This window comes from Sander lucioperca, chromosome 24, assembly GCF_008315115.2.
Source record: "Sander lucioperca isolate FBNREF2018 chromosome 24, SLUC_FBN_1.2, whole genome shotgun sequence".
Taxonomy (NCBI): domain Eukaryota; kingdom Metazoa; phylum Chordata; class Actinopteri; order Perciformes; family Percidae; genus Sander; species Sander lucioperca.
In genome coordinates this window covers 14666119-14681390 of record NC_050196.1, presented here as the reverse complement: position 1 = coordinate 14681390, position 15272 = coordinate 14666119, and the positions used below count along the sequence as shown (strand labels likewise).

General features: G+C 38.5%; 1 protein-coding gene across 4 annotated transcripts in view; it reads right to left on the bottom strand.

Annotated features, from left to right (window-relative positions):
• Positions 1-15272, bottom strand: part of LOC116044484 (neural cell adhesion molecule 2) — a 397500-nt gene that overhangs the window by 312818 nt on the left and 69410 nt on the right. The window lies entirely within an intron of this gene.

Here is a 15272-nt window from a genome sequence, read left to right as displayed (position 1 = left end):
CCTGTGGACAACCCTGGTAACCAAAACCCTGAGGAGGCAGTAGAGACTTCCTGGAGTCCTGCCTTAATGAGGTGGAAGTCTCATTTGAACTTTCCTAAATAACGCTTTACTGTAGGAAGGTTAATTTCCATTTTCATCAAGTCAGTACCCTTTGCAAAGGAGCAACAGTATTTGTGCTGCACTATTAATACTAAAGCTGTCTTAGTTTTGTAAATGTTTTTCAGTTTCTCTTCAATTAGAAGTTCCTCTAGGCAATATCCTGATCTGTTCAGTGCTCTGAGATGGTTTCATGTTTAGAGAGACCATCCTTCAACACATGAACCCAGGGTTAAGACCAACATGCTGGCAGGAATCCAGTCTGCTTTCCTGTCCTTTAGAAAGAAGCTCTATTAGCTCCCAGGGTGTTTTTCAGTAGCTAACCCTGTGCTCTGACCTTCCTGTGGAGGGGGGCCAAGCAAAAACAGAATTTCCCAGCGGGGATCACTAAAGCATGTAATTCATTCATTAATCCTTCTCGCCTCCAATTAGGAATATATGCGGCTGATATGTGGGTTAAATATGCGTGTATTACGGATTTTATGAAAATACCCCCACTTCTGTATTTGCATAGCTAGAGTTTAGGAAAATGTAGTAATGCCACAATATGGCCCTTTGTTTTCAATATGGAATAAATAAGAAAAATAGACAAGTAAAGCTGGATTTCATTTTATTGATGATAGGTATTAATCATGTTGCTTTGTTGGTAGTCTGTTGTTGCCTAGTAACCTGGATTCCTGTGTATTTGCTTTGCATCACAGACCACAATGGAAATAAGTCTTGGACTTGGATTTAAATTAAAAATGTAATTGTAGGTATACTTTGAGTAAATATAACCATTAGGATCATAACATCTATGAAATTAATGACATACATTATGACACAATTTAAAGAAACAATTAAATTGTGGTTATATTCTTTGAAAATAACACATTTTGCTACCCAGTTGCAACAGACAGACATAAATGAAGGTGCAGGTTCCTTTTTCATACAGTGCACCTGAAATCAATATCAAAGAAGGATTTGGGGGATTTTTCATTTGATTTTGCCATTGATACCTGATGCAATTGCATCATAAAGGTGCAGCTTGCTTTTAGGTTTCAACAGTTCACTCGTAGTTTTCTGCTCTTTGATACAGAGGTGATTTACTCGTTAAACATCATTGCAACAAACCCAAAAGATATCTGGTGGTTTTGTTAATATTTTCAACACTTATTACTATATTATGAATAAACTGATAATGACATGTTGATGAAATCTTGACACAAAAATATGCAAAGAACATATATGCCACAAGGGCGTGAGGTCAGGACAGACAGATGGCTCACAGTTTGAACTGGAGTGAGCGGTAGCATAAAAATCTGTCGCCCGGCCTCATCCTCTCAAAGCTAAATCAAGTCCGTCTCTCCAAGATGCAAGCCATCATTTAATGTGAGTCACTGTGGTTAACTCACCCTAAAAAAGGCAGCCATCAATAACCTCCACCCTCCAGGCTCTGTGATTGTAATGACTTTGCAACAAACGACAAGTCATTGCCCTTAATTTAATTAACTTCCATCTATGTTGGCTTAATTGTTTGTGACAAGACGTTCTCCCAGACATGGACTAGCAGGGTGATGGGGTAAATGGTATGGCTATGACTAATTAATGTGTTTCCTAATTGGACTGGAAGCTGTTGAGTTATATGTGGATCATTGGTGTTCACTTAAATTCAACAAAGTTATCCTTGATTACATGGATAAAGAGATTCCTGTGCGTTGTCTCTTGAAAAAAAAGAGGGTTTATTTTTCCAAGGAGCTCCTGTGCATTTTGTATTAGTAGACAGGCAACAATTTGGTTTTGAGATTAGTTTATTCCATTTCAGATGTGGCCAGCTGACACACCTGAGCACCTCTGATGTGTTGTATGCATTAAAGCAGTCCACTGAGCTCCTCCAACTGGCTTGTTTGTGATAACCCAAAAGGACAGTTAGCACTTAAGAATTACAGCAGCTGAAGTCCATAGTGCCTTTTGTTTAATAAAGCCCCTTTTCACATCAATAAGGCTTTGACAACCTTAGGCATTTGTCCTCAATGAATGTGCCTATTAAAACGAGCACCCACATCAATTCAAAATACTTAGAACTTAATCCATTTTATTATAAAAACTGAGGGTAGGCATTTACCAAATATGTAGTCTGTCCGAGTGCTATTCAAATAATCATAAAGTGATTCTAATTTAAACTGCCTGGTTTGTGTTCTCCTTCTTAGGGAAAACATTTCCTCTATATTATCAAGGAGACAATTTAAGATGACTCATTCACAGTACCGGTAAGTATGAGACAACACTTCTAGTTTTAAGGGGTTTTAGTATTTCAAGGCCCAGGTGTCATCCAAAATAAACCAAAGCGCTGCCCCTCCACTAATATTTGAAACACAAGATTGAAGTCAGCTATTGCAGCTAACCCTGACCCTGGTTGACAGATTGTTTTAATGAACAGACCATCGCTAGACAAAACATTTTACCCACTTACAGTCTGTAGCAGTCTGTAGCACATAAGGGGCTCTAAAAAGCACTAAAGATTCTGGAATATACTTTGAAGAAGCTGTTTTTTTACTAACTGGATGGTTCAGTATCTGAAGCTGTGAGAAATGTCTTGCTAGGATATACAGTAACACATAATGTACATTATGCATATATTTTGCCTCTACAAGTTTTCACACCGTTTTCATTTGATACTACATATATTGTAGTGCGACATCCCACTGAGACATTTCCAGGGGAGCAAACTATTAGACCGCACATAACTAATCATCACATAAATCATAACAAATCTACAGTTAATGTCAAGTTTGGGTGCCATCCCTTTAGAGTGAAGAATAAATGGCTTCTTTCTAGAGCCATTATTATCCAATCAAACGGAGAAAAATCCATCATATACTGTAAGAGGAAGATGTAGCCACAAGACAGTGTATTTTGAGGAAGGGACAGAGCTCTCAGCTCTTCTTAATGGGAAAAAGTCAGTCTATTAGTCTTACTTTACTATTCCTGCCATGAAACAGTTTGTTACTTAAAGATATAGCAAAGCAGTAATTACCAAAAAGGTCAAACAAGTTCCCTAAACAGCAAGTAATTCAGCCAAAGTAGCTCCTTAATCTTGTCCGACAACTGCAGTGCATTTAATCCGGTGTCAGAGGGGAAATCTCTCGCTACACCGGACTGATGATCACTGGATTGGAAGATCCAACGTCTGGGCATTGTTTGATTCCGACAACGTTATCAAAATCCCATTGATGTTCCCCACCACTGTAATGCAACACGCGATTTTAGCTCCGCAAGGATACCGGCTAATCCCTACAGGCGAGGTACAGTGATGAAATTTGGTGCTGGCTTCTATGGATACTGTCCAGCCTTTTAATATGACACTGGTTCTTTCTCCTTAGAAGTAATAAGACAATAGACAGGGCTTAAGGATAACAAGGCCGCCCGGCAGTAAAAAGCTGAGATAACGAGCCTCCTGACAGACAGCTAAGGTAAGAAGCGGCGGGGAACTTGGAGCTCCCCTCTCATTACCAGCTTCTCACCCTGCAATTCAAAAGTTTGCTCGATGTCGAGAATATGCGGGTGTGCAAGCTGTGACATCTCCTCAACAATGAGCCGAGGATGCCAGTAGCTTGTTTTTGCCATTTTGATGACCGGCTCGGATTTAGTCTAGTTGACAGCAGAACTCTTTGGGATCAAATGCTATGGACTTGGATAATGTGGTTGGTTTTCTGAATTTAGTGCTGCTATACAGTATCACAGCCATGATCACAGCAAGGAATCAGTGCAGAAAACAGCTCTATTATTAATATGTTTAATACTATAATAATTCTCTAACTTTTAAGGGGGACCACAACTTGTGATTACTAATGTTCATTTTAAGTTGAATGAAGTGTGAGTTATGGCTCTAGTTTAAAAGCAAATAAAGGTGCCTCGTGTTGATTAAATTAGGTGGTTAGGCAAATAACTATTTATGTTAATTAAAGGTGCAATATGTAATATATTTACTGTATTTAATAAAAAAATGACCAATGTGTCATCAGATATTAAGGAAACATGCTAAGTTGAAATACTATGTTTTCTGACAACAATGCTTAAGCCAGTATTTTCTCCTTTTGAAATTTCCGTTCCGTGATGGAATATCCGTTTGTGTTTGGTCCTGTGCGTTGGTATTAACTGCCTATTTTGACAGCTGGGCCAGGTTGCCAGATATACCTGTAAAAACGTAAACCCAGTGCGCTACAGCTGTAGTAACATTACAACCATGGAAGCAGCAAAGAAATGAACGGGATCAACGGAGATAAAAAATAAAATAAACTGTTGCATAACCAGAGACTAGGTGCAACTGCATCTGTAAAACACGGGTAAATATTGGAGATGCATTTAAAAGATGGAGACAGCTTAGAGCCTAAAAGGACAGCGAGTTGACTAATGTCCTCCTAAACAGGTAAGCGTTGAACTTCATTCATTTATATCACGGCTAACATAGGGATAGTCATTTTCATAAATTTTAACATTCACATGCTCGCATTAAATTATATAGAGTACTCAAGTTAGTTACTCGCAAAAAAAAATTTAGACACAGCCGGTGAAGTGATCCTGATTGGTGATCCTGACGCCGCCATGCTAATACATGCTAACTACTAACGTAGGATCCATGACATATGCCAGAAACCGCAAGTTTGACTTCCTCATAATGGCAACATGCAATTTAACTTTGGCAAAACACCCCATAGTCTGAATTGTTGGATTGGGACACAGTGTTCTCTACAGGTTGCTTTGCAATGTATGTAACGTAATGTTATGTTATTGTGGCTAATAGTACCATCACCAGCTTCACGGTTATAATGTGTTGGACAGTAAGATGAGCGAGAGCATGGGCTTTTATAACCGTCAGCATAGCAGCATCTAGCAACTCCGCTGCGCTGTTGAGTAATGTCTGGCAATGCGAGACTAGCATCAAGCTGACATTGACATTGTGTGACGTTGGATTTAGCATTCTCAACCTGGCATCTCCCAAGAACTTCGACGCTGGGGAGAAGGGGCTGGGAGAGATGACTCTTTTCAGTATTTTGAATTTGGACTGCAGTAACCTCTTAAATGCTAGCTGTCAGTATTACATATTGGACCTTTAAAGCAGAAGGCAGGCGTTATTCTGGACTGTTCTTTGTCAACAAATTCAATGAAAAGACCAAAACCAGCATTATTTATAATGTAATCCTGTTTATGTTGGTCTTTGTATAAGCTTGTAGCTTTTTACCTCTCCTGCACGGGGTTTTTATATGAGAGTTGTAAGGTACAGTGTGTCTCTATGTATATTTTACAATAGCAGCATGTTATTAATGTGCAAACATAAATAATAAAAAATAATAACAATGCCCTGGTCCATCTGTCAGTACTTTCAAACCTCCCCAGCCTGTCTCTGCTCTCATCTCAAGCCTATTTGTTCCTCCTTAGGATGCAAATACTTAAAAACAGGTCATGAATATATACCTCTCATTTTTTAAGAAATGCTAAATCAAGCAGCTGGACACTGTAGTTTTTAGGAAATGTTACTCAAACAGGATTATATAGTGCAATTGTTGGGGACTATTTCTAGCCAGGAATTTGGTGCGCCAGTGATTATTTACAGCAGCAGGATGGTGATATTGACTCAAAATAAACTACAGTGCAACAGTGTGGCTCATTGGTCCGTTTTAAATAGATTTTTGGCATAATGAAGGTCTGTGGCACATAGGAATAGGCTATATCAGACTCTGGCTACCCAAACAATAGGCTAAGATCAATTAATTGTTGGTCTTGGTTTTTTCATGGGATTTGTTGACAGAAAGAAAAATATAGAATATCACCAGACATAACCAGTGCTATTACTGCCACCCCTCCTATGGATGTACATCTTTTATTCAAGACAAGGATCAATGATCTGCCTTTAAACCTTTTAGAGCTGTTGAGAGAGGACAGGCTGCCAACTGCATCCACCATAATGTTCATTTTGTGTCTGTCTGTCTGTCTGTCTGTCTGTCTGTGTGTGTGTGTGTGTGTGTGTGTGTAAGATTGAGAGAGAGATCCATGCATGTGTTTGTGTAACTTTCCAAAAAGCCTCCTGGTCCATTGGCATTCTAATGAACCAATCTGTGTCTGCACGAACACTGAGGGGTTAAGATGATATTCACCTTGGGGATGCCAAACTGAGAAAAAGCCCTCTGGAAAAAGTCATAAGCACCACCACCTTCCCATGATTACAAGCACAGGGTGCCCGATTCATTAAACTGTAATGACCTCACCTCACTTTTTTTTTTTCCTTTTACATTCGTTCTGCTTAACTCCATAATTCTTGCACTTGTTAGACTTTCACACTAAGTGAACACGAGTCAAATCAGGTCGTGTGTTTTAGTACCTACTGCAAGAAAATAGTATGAAATAGATGAGCACATAAATTGAATAGAGTGGATACAAACCAGAAAAAAGATGACAAGCATGTATGTGTGCGCTGTCTGTGTACAAGCCTGCAGCTGACTGCAGTGAAGTAAGAACAAACCCTAAGTTAGGCTTGTTATAGCATGCTAACATTTGTTAATTAGCACTAAACACAAAGTACTGCTGAGGCTGAGGGGATCATCATCCGTTTTGTTGGTCAACTAGCATTCGGTCTGACCGGCAGTGAGATGTCCCTGTTCGTAATGCTAGAAAAGCAATACAGTCGCCTACAAAAAATAAGCACAACAGAAACGCCAGATAGGGTGGACCTCCGTATTCAACTATATAGCTTTAAATGTACAATTACGGCTGAAACTAACAGAAATAAACAGGTTGCCAATTTCACATATCTCCGCAATTAAAATCAACAGCCATTTGTCCACCTGGAAGGGATTTTTGTGTTGGCACGTCACAGTGATTCGGTTTATAGAATGCAGAATGCTCAACCAACTGCTGATATCAGAATTCATATGTACATATTGTATAGCTACAGAACAGGCAATACATACATAGCACTGCCGTATCCACAAATAAAGACCAAAAGATATGTAATGTAATGAATTCTTCATTGTACCAAGGCCCATGTATCTGCCCAATAACATTCATGAAAATCCACTCATGTTTTAAACCTGTTTGGTTTCACCTTTTTTATGTTTGTCAGATCATCTAATCTGACCACACAGCCTGTTTTGTTTCTGATATATTCATGAAGAAAATGAAATGGTGGTGCCACCCTGCCAGGACACAAGCATTAATTAGTTCCAGTCACCATCTGATATATAGAACGCCACAGCGATACAATGCCATACGTACTGGAGTTAATTAGTTTTCTTTAGCAGGCATCCTGGCAACATTTATCTCTGTGAGCAATATCAGTGACATTTGTCCCTGTAACACAACTACAGTACACACAGCCAATAATTACTTATTGCTGCAAAGGCCAAATGAAAATCAGGCACTTAATTTGTAGGTAGATTACAATTTCTTTAAATTGACATTTTTTGCTACAGCTTATCTCACCTTGACAATCTTGAAGGAAAAAAAAAAAAATCAATGTGGCTCATCTGTTTTACGTTGACTTTTATTCATGTTGGTATGACTTTGGTTGGTATAAATCCATAAAATGGGTCTCATTAGCTCTTAAATTTGACAGGTGCTGTTTTGGTAGATGCTGGTAGAGAGGAGTCTTTGCATCGACTAAGAACAGGTGAAAAAAGAGAGAAAGAGGCAGACAGAAAGTGTGAAAGACAGACAGTGATTGATGGCCTTATCCCCAAAAGGAGAGGAGATTATTGTGACAATAGTGTGAGTAAATCAAACAACAGACAAACCCCTCCAAGTGTCCTTCCTTTAGTTTTTAGAGATTGCTGATGAATCCATTCTTACTCACAATGTGTTCAAAGACTCAGGTAAGATGTGACACGATGGTGTTGGCATTCTTTTTAGGCACCTTTAACAGAGCTGTATTGTGATAAGTAACATACAAATATGTTGTTTCTGTTGAAGGGAAGTCATGTGATGTACTTTTTATTAGTAGTATGTTATAAGTTGTAATTTATTTTCTTTCCTGACCTGCACACCCTTACTTTTTGCATTGGCACTAATGTTGGCCATCAGATGTAAATCTTGAAGTGCAGAGTTGTCCGATATGGAAAATTCCTCAGGATAAAAGATTAACTAGTAAATGGCTGTAGATGATTTTGCTCTTTGCAATCCATACAAAGAGGTCTTGTTATAAGGGTATCCTATAAACCTCGTTTTAGGAATTAGAGTACTTAATGTACCCTATACACCTATAGAACTATAGTTCCTGATGACCATTCATTGTGTGATTGTCGTGTAATGGGGTGATAAAAGAAGTCATGCCTGCATTGATGGCATTACCTGTGTGACCTGCCAACGCTACAAAAAAGAGGAAATGTGTGATTTAAGCAGCAGTTTGAACCCTTAAATAGCTGCTTCTACCCATGGAGTTTCTGTTAGTTTGTGTTATGAATTGGTACAACACCCACTCTATGCTCCAATTTTGCAATTATATGCTCTATGATAAATATACCTGCTAATTGTGTATTTTTCGGTTTACAAGTGTTCATGTGGGGGAGTAACAGAGACCCAAACAAACTGGGTGCACATCACTGCAGCGTTGTGTGAGTAATGAAGAGTGCCTTCACAAATTCTCAGTGCAAGATCATCCTCCTACATCAATATATCTTAAGATATGACAAGAACCAGCGGGAATGTAGTTCAGTGGCATGAATGAGTACCTTACAGTGAAAATGTTACTTAAGTTAAAACCATTTATAGGTCAAAATGGATTTAAGCAATGATGGTGGGACCTTGAGCCAATAAAATAGACAAATGACAAATCTAGTGACTCCCAAACATGAGGAACAATGTTAATGTGTTTGGCAACACTAACTGAGACTAATGCTTATTTGTTCTTGTTTGCTTGTCAAACCCAAAGTGTGGTATAAATATAAATATATAAATATCACATAACCTTGCCTTTTTGAGCAGCATTCTTTTCATGATAAAAAATTTATTTGGAGGTACATTTCACCATCGTTAACGGTATTTTCCACCAGGGGCGTCTGTGCTTCTTTACAGAGGCGCCGTGGGCCCCGCGAGCAATCACGGCCATTCGAGTCAATGCTTGATAGTCTATCAGCCGCGCCACGGCGCATCCTAGAAGCTTGCATGAAGCGGCTCTCTGCATCGCTCTGCTAAAGACACGTGCCAGGTCTATTTACACACGAGCCACGGGCCTTTCGGACAGTCGGGTGGGAAGTGAAAAAGCGAGAGCATCCAGTCAGTTCACCTAAACACCCCCAAAATCGTTTATGTCTCCTTTACAACACCACGGACGACAAGAGATTCATCTCGGAGGTGGAAAAACATAATACGACATTACAGATCCTTTTTATCAGGACAACGCCAGAAAAGAGAAGCCATGGAGTTTAATTACAGGAGTGCTTGGAGTGGAAGGCAGATATTAGTTTAATAAACATGTGATTGTTCTGTAAAGTACTTGTAGAGACAATCAAATCTGCGGGTCGGCCAGGCAAGATGCTCCGCTTCTGAGACGCTCCTGGTGTGGTATGGCACGTGGAGGAGGACTGAACAAAACCGAACGCAGCACAGACGCGCCCAGTGGAAAATGGCCGTTACTGTTGTTGTGCCAATGTAAAGTATGAGGTTGGAAATCAATTTTAAAAATTGTAAGATGCTTTGGGAAATGGTCAAAGTAATTTGTAGTAAATGGACTAAAACATCTTCACAGACCAATATCAACATATAAATGTGTCCCATCCACCAACTGTTGTGACCACAATTTACAATCTTATGGTAACCTTCTGCTTCTTGGCAACAGATAAAACAAACAGCTTAACAAGTCCACTGTCAGATCTGAGACATCTGCCACTTTTGTCATCTAGCTGTTAATGTTGCTTGAAATTAATTACAGCAATAAAAGATTTGTTTATCAGACATAACATATCACACATTCTTGTTCTGCAATGTGGAAGAGGATTTTTTTGTTTGTGATTTCTTTGTATTGGCTTTTAAAGCAAGCTTCATCAGCCGATCTTTTCATCAGTGGTGATTTTACAGCTTAATGCAGTCTGTAAAATCACACACAGTCTTATTGCAAACCTCGGATCTGAAGTGGCCATAAGGCACATCACCTACGAATAAGATTAAACTGCTTTTTTTATGAGGAGGAAGGAGAGAAATATGTGCACAAAGGCGGGTCTTGCCTTCAGTGTCATTAATATCATAGATGTGCCCTTTAGTGAAACATTATTATTAACTAGCAGCAAGTAGTGAGAATCCAGTGAGGCTGAAGAAACACTAAATATAGTTTAGACGTCACATACTGTACCACATGGCTACTTGTGGGTAAAGTTTCCTGTCTGCTTTTCAAGTTCATCTGTCTATTTACATGCAGACGTATTATCATTCTGGCTGGGTTTGGATTTACAAGTATCTGAGGCTAGTCTACAATTTACATTTAAATGAAACACTGGTCATATCATGCACCATCTAAATGCATTCCTTTGTAATCCTTCAAAGCCTCCATTAAATGAGACATCAAAGTATTGTGTTTTAATGGGATTGGATTTCAACTAATTGTTTGTTCAACTATTATTTTCCACAAAAAAACATGATACTGAAATAAAGAGGCAGACATAAACAAAGGGTTTATAAACTTAAAATCTGTGGGAGCAAGTTGTTGCCCCTAAAGCCTAGTTCAGGCCAAAGACAATGAATGAGAGGTATTGAGAAGTTGACAGTTTTTACATTTAAACCAATAGTGGTACAGAATGTGCATTTTATTTGGAGAAATTGAGTGCATTTTTTTAAATTGTCGCAACATCATCTGTTTGTTTTATTCTTTACCAATTGTGACCCTGCAGGAAAGTCAGTCATAAACACTAAGGTTGAATAATATTGGCTGCCATCAATACAACTTTAGCCATGATCGTCACCCCGTCTCTAACACTAGCAAATAATACAGCCAAGGAGCGGCTCTCCTTGCTTGTATGAAAGTGTAATAATATATGTCATCATTCATTTCTATCCGACCTATCATTTGTATCATCCTGCCTCTCAGTGTTTTATGTGGTGCTGCAGAGGGTGACCTCTGTTAGAGAGAGGCATGTGAGATTTAGTTGAAGGAACGCTGGACAGCCGCGTTAAAACAGTGAAAGACAAGTGACTTGGATAAGAAAGGAACGATATGTCATTTAGTTTACGGTCGGGACAGGGGGGAGGGGGAAGTAAGCCAACAGGAAGTGGCTGGGAGGTCAACACAAAAAAAGATTTAAAGCTTGAACAAGCTTGACAGTCGAGAATTTGAAGGACTTGATGAAATTAGGAGGGGCTCAATAATCGATACAGCAATCAAATACAATCTTTCCAAGTAGCTTTGCACTGTGTGAATATACTGTAGTCTCTATGGCTTCAAGCCACAAACAGCTCATTTTCAACTGGGGATGCAGGCTTCCTCAAAAACAGTTGGCCCAAGACAAAAACTTTATATAAATTACACAAATACTTTTATCGTCTGCATAAAAGTAAAATTTGAAACAATACCAGGTTCCTCTTTGCACCACTTAACGAAACACAGAATCCCTCTACTCATTGCCCATTATAGTGATCTTTTCAAAATGGCAAAGTGTACAAGAAAGCGTAGAGATGCCAGAGTCGAGACTGGGTGCACATTATCGATGTCCTTGAGGAAAAACTGGTGTAAATGAACTGCACTTGCAACCTACTTTAAAATAAATAAGGTGCATACGTATACTTGAAAATTGCTTTTTCATTGTGAGCTAATGTATTTTAATTGGCAAACAGAGAAGTTAAAACTGTTTGATTCTCCAGAGATCTGATGAGCTACATGTGTTGCATATTTAATCTTTCAGTATATAGTTTTTGTATGTGTAAAATTCTACCATCATACAGCCTGTGAGATACACAACATGTTATAATTTATATCATCAAAAAAAATCAAATATACGGATTTGGAAAGTTCAGTGTTGCCATGTGTGTACACATCTATGAGTTGTCCTTATTTAAAAGGCCCATGTTTTAAACATTTTTGATCTAAAGCAGTTCTGTGCAATTACAAACAGAGGTAAACACTACTGCTCCTGTTCCTTGAACCACGATGTGTTGTATTTATTTTACAAAAGTAGCTATTCTTAAAATGCAAGGGGTTTTCTGTGACACCACCAACATTTAAGTGTAATACCATCATTTCTGAAGGATTGCAGAGAAGGATTAAAGTTATATTCATCATAGAATATGTTCAAAAATAAAATGTGTGTCTGTGATAACATGGTATACGTACATGAACCAAGTTCATTTAAAATAATTATATTCTCTTGGATTGGACTGCATAGTAAGTATGTTGGGTCACACATTACAATATCGTTGCACAAATGATCTTTAATGTATGAATCAGGATGGGTTTAAGCACAGATAGTAATAGGCATGCATATCAACCTACTGACCAAATATTACTAATGTTTGCTATCATGGACCAAGAGATAGAATTAATGCAGTGAATTAATGAATTACTATAGGTTGTAATTAGTGTGAGCTGTCACGTTAAGGTTAAAGTTATGGAAAGATTGTGGTTTTGCTTAAATAAGTAAACGCATCATGTCTCATGCTGCAAGTCATCGTTGACTTTTTTTTTTTTATTAGCCAAGACCATTATCATTCTCTAACCGTGTCCAAATGAGTGATTAAACATAACTATAAAATATCACATACATAAATTAGACATACTCAGGTAGTTGCCCTATAAACATCTATCATATTATAATACTTGCTTATAATAATGCTTTTGAATCACCTTGTTTCTCCCTTCACACAATGCAAGATCGTCACATGGTATACATGGAAAAGAGGGATAAATGCAAGAGCAATAAAATGCCTTACATATTAAACATGAACTTGCATGTTATACAAAGAGTGAGTTTCAAAAACATCCATGAGGGCACTTAATATTTCTTTTTTTTTATTGAAGATTTTCCATGACAAACAAACAGAAAAGGCAAACAGTACAAAGACATAACTACAAATTTGTGACAGGACAAACATATGAATTACGAGGGTGGGAAGGGGTGGGGGATTACAGTGTTTAGATTATTTCATACCCGTGTTTCTGTCTGACACAAACATGTGACCACGGGAACACATACATGAAGGGAAGAAGGTGGGTTGTGAGTCAAGGAATTACCTTATTTTGGCCCACAATCCATTCCCATCCCCATCTGGATATACCAATAAGGAAGCTGCTTTTTCATACTTTTAAAGGTTCAGGAACTCCTCAAGCCAATTATACATGTTGAAACAATTAGCCTTCCTGACTTTCCAGTTCATAAGGATTAAGCATTTTGTTGCAAGGCATGCTAGTGTGATAATGTTTTGCGCTGATTTACAATCAATGCCTTAGGGCTCAATACCCAATAAACATGTGGCTGGATCTAGGGGTACATTTATGTTTAAGACTTTGGAAAGTGTGTCTTTGACTCCATCCCGAAGGGCAGCAACAGCTGGATAAGACCATAAAGAGTGCACAAAGGTACCCACCACCCCGCAACCATGCCAACATAATCCGGATAAGGTTGGATCCATTTTTTTTTATCTTGAGGGGGTGATGTATGCTCTATGCAGTATTTTCAGTTGTATTACTCTAAGTCTTACACATTTGGACATTCAGGTGGGATGAGTGATATACCCAAGTCTTGTTCCCATCTTTCCTGTGTCTGAGTACATTTGCTATTCGAGGAGGAAAGGATGAGTTTGTAAATGCCTGATACCATTCCCCTCTCATTTGCAAGTTTAAGGCTATCATCCAGATGTTCATGGCAACCTATATAAATACCTTTTGATGGGAATTTCATGGTAACAGCTAGTAAGAAAGGGAGGCAGATTCATTCAGATTGAATTTAGTTACCATTTCGGAAAATGGAATTATGGTGTCGTCCTTTACAATTTGACCAATCTGAAGTATGTCTATTCTGCATGTATGTATTCTTGCAAAAGTATGTTGTTCAACAGGTTGCTGCCCGCTGAAAAAAGTGGCATGAAGGGAGAGGTGCCAATGGTACCTAACCTCCCGTGAATCAACTTAACTACATTCACTGATATACTTCTAATATACTACATTTCTGCGAAGGACAGATGTTTTATACTATGTTCTGTGGTTGAACGTGTGTTTGTAAAAGTTCTAGACTCACTGTGCTTCGGTCCTTTCCTTATCCCTCCAACTTATAGCTGCCTGTTAGTAATTAACTGTGTATCTGTGCCACTGCCCTCTTTAGTCATGTCAAAGGAATAGATCTGTTCTTTATCTTCCACGTTCTTGAATTAGATTACACAGCGCGGGTAAAAGACAAGCATTTCTGCTGCTGCAGAGATTGTTTGTGTTTGCCCAGATTGTGCTTTTTTAATGGCTTTGTTTGGCAGCGATCTTTCTGACTTCACTTGTGCACAGCTGGAAATCCATTTTCCCCTCTCCAAAGTTAAACATGCAAAGTGTTTGTTTCTATAATTCATGTTGTGTTTGCCACAACAAACGTGTAAACACAGATAAGTAAACAGAGCTTTCCTTCAACCGAGCTTAAGCAGTTGACTTTGTTCATTTTTCATCAGTGGTGACTGAAATTCTGTCTGCGAAGGCCTCAACAAAGAGTCGGTTTCGTGAATGAAAAAGACCGCTTTGATGTTTGCGTCACTATGATATTTATGATATAATGCTGAAAGTTTGAGGCTAAAGCTACATATTCCAGGGAAAAAAAAGTCAGCATCCTCACCAGTTGGTGAATCATTTAGAAGATAAACTCACCCACGCAGTAGATGTTTCAGTCGAGAACAGTTATTCTTGTAACAGAACTTGTAATATAATAAGTTAGCTAATGAAAGTTACAATTGTAAGCTAATTAGACATGCTAATAATTTCAGTTTATGTTCGAGCAGATACATTTCAATCAATTTTTGCACGTTTTATGTTTTGCAAATGCGATTTAAAAAAAATGCACCAACCTCTGTGTGTATAGCGTTACCTAAATTAGTTTCGGCATGTGGAGAAATCTAAAGGGCAAAAAGCCTGCTGTAGTTATGGTTGCTAAGTTATGATTGGACAATCGCTCTGTTGCTAAGCTAGGATTGGACAATCACTGCTCAGGGATGGGGTTTAGCAAGTAGTCAATTACAAAGCCTGACCT